General features: G+C 39.5%; 1 pseudogene across 1 annotated transcript; it reads right to left on the bottom strand.

Moving 5' to 3' along the window:
• Positions 1 to 379: 379 nt before the first annotated feature.
• Positions 380 to 4,090, bottom strand: LOC146822494 (uncharacterized; annotated as a pseudogene). Its single transcript, XR_014963318.1, has one exon. The product of XR_014963318.1 is annotated as an uncharacterized LOC146822494 (transcript).
• Positions 4,091 to 5,376: the final 1,286 nt, after the last annotated feature.

Here is a 5,376-nt window from a genome sequence, read left to right as displayed (position 1 = left end):
ATCAACATGATCTCCATCGGTTTTCTCACAATGCGCATGCGCCACAAGATCTTTTGATGGCTCCCTACCAGACACCTGCATTCCGCCTCCCTCTTCCTAGCTTAAACTCCCTGAGTCTAAGGCACCAGGAACGGAGGTCGCTCTTACTCCTACCTGGCTGCAACTCCTCACCCCAGCGCCTTTGAGAACCTCACTGATGATTTGCCGCGCTCAATAACCATTGATTGATTCAGTCTGTAGATTTATATAGATTTTTCTCAGTGGGGACTTTCTGATGCGGTTTTAACTCTCCCTCGTCAATAAATACCTTGCTAAATTCAGTGCGGTCTTCAGGGTTGACTTTTGATGCTGAGTTAGCTCTCCATTTATGAATGCATGGTCACATTCAATACATTTATTGAGTTTCTCTCCTGTGTGAACATTCTGATATATTACATTTTGTTTTGTAATCGATCCCTTGTCATATTCTATTCATTAATAGGGTTTCTCCCTAATGTGGATTTGTATATGCTGAATTAGCTTATTCTTCCTGTGGAAGACTTTATTAAACTCTGTACATACATTGGGTTTCTTGCCATGTAGATTTTCGGATGTCGCTTAAGTTTTCCATTTATAATGAATGCATTGTGGTATTCAGTACATACATATGTTTTCTCCCCTGTGTTAACTTCCTGATCTTGTATTACATTTTGCTTTGCAATAAATCCCTTGTTACATTCTATAAATTCATGTGGTTTCTGCCCAGTGTGGATGCCGATATTGCTTTAACTCTCCCTTTATAATAAATACCTTGTCACATGCGGTGCAGTTGAATGGTCACCCTCCATTTGGAATAAATGCTATGTCACATTTTGTACAATTATATGGTTTCTTTCATGTGTGAACATTCGGATGTATTTTTAAACTTTGCTTTGTAATAACTGCAAAGTCACATTCAGTACAGCCATATCGTTTCTCACCAGTGTGGAATTTCTAATGTAGTATTCGTCTTTGCCTAGTAATACATGTCTTGTTGCATTATGCACATTCATAGGGTTTCTCTCTCACGTGGACTATCTGATGTTGCATAAGATGCAACTTTCTAATAAATGCCTTCTCGCATTCAGTGCAGTTGAATGATCTCTCTCTGGTGGGGATTTTCTAATGTTGCTTCACCTCTCCATGGATTATAAATGCTTTGTCACATTCTGTACATTGATATGATTTCTCCCCAGTTTGGACCTTTTGATGTTGCTTCAGCTGTCGATTGGTTATAAATGCTTTGCCACATTCTGTACATTTATATGGTTTCTCCCCAGTGTGGAATTTCAGATGTTGTTTTAGCTGTCCAATCGTTATAAATGCTTTGTCACATTCTGTACATTTATATGGTTTCTCCCCAGTGTGGATTTTCTGATGTTGCTTTAGCTGTACAATGGTTATAAATGCTTTGTCACATTCTGTACATGGATATGGTTTCTCCCCAGTGTGGATTTTATGATGTTGCTTTAGGTGTACAATTGTTTTAAATGCTTTTTCACATTCTGTACATGGATATGCTTTCTCCCCAGTGTGGACTTTCTGATGTTCCATTAGATGTGACTTTCTAATGAATGATTTGTCACGTTCTGTACATTGATATGGTTTCTCCCCATGTGGATTTTCTGATGTAGCTTTAGCTCGCCGTTTCTTATAAATGATTTGTCACACTCTGTACATTGATAGGGTTTCTCCCCAGTGTGGATTTTATGATGTCGCTTTAGCTGTACAATTGTTTTAAATGCTTTTTCACATTCTGTACATTGATATGCTTTCTCCCCAGTGTGGACCTTTAGATGTCGCTTCAGCTGTTGATTGGTTATAAATGCTTTGTCACACTCTGTACATTGATATGGTTTCTCCCCAGTGTGGAATTTCTGATGTAGCTTTAGCTCTCCATTTCTTTTAAATGATTTGTCACACTCTGTACATGGATATGCTTTCTCCCCAGTGTGGACTTTCTGATGTTCCATTAGATGTGACTTTCTAATGAATGCTTTGTCACATTCTGTACATTGATATGGTTTCTCCCCAGTGTGGATTTTTTGATGTAGCTTTAGGTCTCCATTTCTTATAAATGCTTTATCACACTCTGTACATTGATATGGTTTCTCCCCAGTGTGGAATTTCTGATGTAGCTTTAGGTCTCCATTTCTTTTAAATGATTTGTCACACTCTGTACATTGATATGGTTTCTCCCAAGTGTGGATTTTAAGATGTCGCTTTAGCTGTACAATTGATATAAATGCTTTTTCACATTCTGTACATTGATATGCTTTCTCCCCAGTGTGGACTTTCTGATGTTCCATTAGATGTGACCTTGTAATAAATGCTTTGTCACACTCTGTACACTGATATGGTTTCTCCCCAGTGTGGATTTTATGATGTCGCTTTAGCTGTACAATTGTTGTAAATGCTTTTTCACATTCTGTACATTGATATGCTTTCTCCCCAGTGTGGACCTTTAGATGTCGCTTCAGCTGTTGATTGGTTCTAAATGCTTTGTCACACTCTGTACATTGATATGGTTTCTCCCCAGTGTGGAATTTCTGATGTAGCTTTAGCTCTCCATTTCTTTTAAATGATTTGTCACACTCTGTACATTGATATGGTTTCTCCCCGGTGTGGATTTTATGATGTCGCTTTAGCTGTACAATTGTTATAAATGCTTTTTCACATTCTGTACATTGATATGCTTTCTCCCCAGTGTGGACTTTCTGATGTTCCATTAGACGTGACCTTGTAATAAATGCTTTGTCACACTCTGTACACGGATATGGTTTCTCCCCAGTGTGGATTTTATGATGTCGCTTTAGCTGTACAATTGTTTTAAATGCTTTTTCACATTCTGTACATTGATATGCTTTCTCCCCAGTGTGGACTTTCTGATGTTCCATTAGATGCGACTTTCTAATGAATGCTTTGTCACATTCTGTACATTGATATGGTTTCTCCCCAGTGTGGATTTTCTGATGTAGCTTTAGCTCTCCATTTCTTTTAAATGATTTGTCACACTCTGTACATTGATATGGTTTCTCCCCAGTGTGGATATTCTGATGTTGCTTTAGCTCTCCATTTGTTTTAAATGATTTGTCACATTCTGTACAATGATATGATCTCTCTCCAGTGTGGATTTTCTGATGTCGGTTTAGCTCTCCATTTGTTACAAATGCTTTGCCACATTCTGTACATGTATATGGTTTCTCCCCAGTATGGAATTTCAGATGTTGTTTTAGCTGTCCAATTGTTATAAATGCTTTGTCACATTCTGTACATTTATATGGTTTCTCGCCAGTGTGGAATTTCAGATGTTGTTTTAGCTGTCCGATTGTTATAAATGCTTTGTCACATTCTGTACATTTATATGGTTTCTCTCCCGTGTGGATTTTCTGATGTCGCTTTAGCTGTACAATTGTTGTAAATGCTTTTTCACATTCTGTACATTGATATGCTTTCTCCCCAGTGTGGACTTTCTGATGTACCATTAGATGTGACTTTTTAATGAATGCTTTGTCACATTCTGTACATTTATATGGTTTCTCCCCAGTTTGGATTTTCTGATAGAGCTTTAGCTTTCTATTTATTATAAATGCTTTGTCACACTCTGTACATTTATATGGTTTCTCCTCTACGTGGACACTCTGATGCTGCATTAGGTCTTTCATTGCAAAGAAAACTTTTCCACAGTCAGTCCATCAATATGGTTCTTCTCCAGTATGATTTTCTGATGTTGCACTTGCTCTTTCTCTCCCTAATAAATGTGTTGCCACTTTCTAGATATTCATACGGTTTCTCTTCTGTGTGTTCTTTCTGATCCAGGTTAGCTCTTCTTTCGTAGTGAGAACCTTATCAGACTTGCTTCAGTGTGTCATTTTGTCAATGTATATCAGGTGATCCCTAAGGGCCAAGTACAGACCTCATTGGGCAGTTTGGGTTTTCTGCTGTAGAAAAAGACTTTGGCGAGGCATTAGCCTTCAAGGGAAGAAATTTTGAGGTGTACTGTTTTTACATCACTTCCTACACAAGTGATGTTTAATGCTTTCACCTTTTTTGTTCATTACTTTATTTATGTCACCTGTTGGAAAAAATATATAAAGAAAACACTGGATAAGATTACATGGTAGGTCCATCATGAAAATCTATTGGCATTTAATTAGACATTTAATGGAACACAGACAAGTGCACTGAAGAAATTCTAGATTACACTTTCAATGTAAAGATGCAATAGAGTGGTTTTGACGTGCACCGGTATCTCTTTCAATCCCAGCACTCACTCCAGACTACCAAAGGGAGTAATCATTCCTTTGTATGTGGTCAGTCTACTACCCTCTGAAGGGTAAGAGTGGGTCCCTTCCTCCCATCTGCCCAGAAAGACTCATCAGGATGCAGATGGATGCAGATAAGTGCTAAATCACACCCAACCCTTGCAGTGTCTGTGGCTCTCTAGAAGGAATACACAAAGGGGTCGGTCACCTAGCCCTGAAGTGTACTAGAGACAGGCTGTAAGGCACAAAGAGCAGTACAAGCAGAGAAAAGTCCACTTTCTAAAATAGTAATGTTAAATCCGACTTTACCAGTAAAGAGGATTTCTCATTACCATTGCAAAGATATAAAACATGAAAAGGCTACTCCTTTTCAATCAGGAATTACAGCTTAAAGGTATTCTGAGGAATTCCCAGTTCTAGCCAATGAGAGGAGTAGGCCTTACAGCAGTGAAAAAGTAATTTAGCTGTTTGTCACTACCAGGACATGTAAAACAGAGAAGTATAGCGTCCTGCCCTTTGGGTTACCAAGGGCCTTCCTTAGGGGCGATTTATATGTAATAAAAAGTTTTAGGCTTGGCAAGTAGCTTTAAATGTCAAGTCGATGTGGCAGTAAACTTCACACACAGGCACTGCAGTGGCAGGCCTGAGACATGATTTCAGGCTGCATATGTGGGTGGCACGGTCAGTGCTGCAGCCCACTAGTATGTTATGTTATGTTATTCGCAATTTGTAAAGCGTACGGGCACCCAGAGGTTTCATGGCGCTAGAGAAGAGTGAGGATGGTAAGCAGTATCCTAGCCGTGTGCTTGTTTGAACAACCAGGTCTTCAAAGTGCCCCTAAAATCCATTAGATTAGTGCAGCTCCGAAGAGATAAGGGGAGCGAGTTCCAGATCCTTGGGGCCCACTAGGCAAATCGGCATCCACCGAGGCGTTTCTTATTGAAAAGGGGCGTGGTAAGGAGGGACAGGTGGGCAGAGCGAAGATTACGAACCGGTTCGTGTTTCTTTATGAGATGGTTTATAAACTTGGGGCTTTTTCCATGAAGGGCCAAGCAGCCTATTTTGAAGGTTACCCGTTGGGCTAAAGGTAGCC

The sequence above is a fragment of the Triturus cristatus genome, chromosome 6 (genome assembly GCF_964204655.1).
Source record: "Triturus cristatus chromosome 6, aTriCri1.1, whole genome shotgun sequence".
Classification (NCBI taxonomy): domain Eukaryota; kingdom Metazoa; phylum Chordata; class Amphibia; order Caudata; family Salamandridae; genus Triturus; species Triturus cristatus.
The sequence above is the reverse complement of the archived record's forward strand: the minus strand, read 5'-3'. Positions and strand labels throughout refer to the sequence as shown.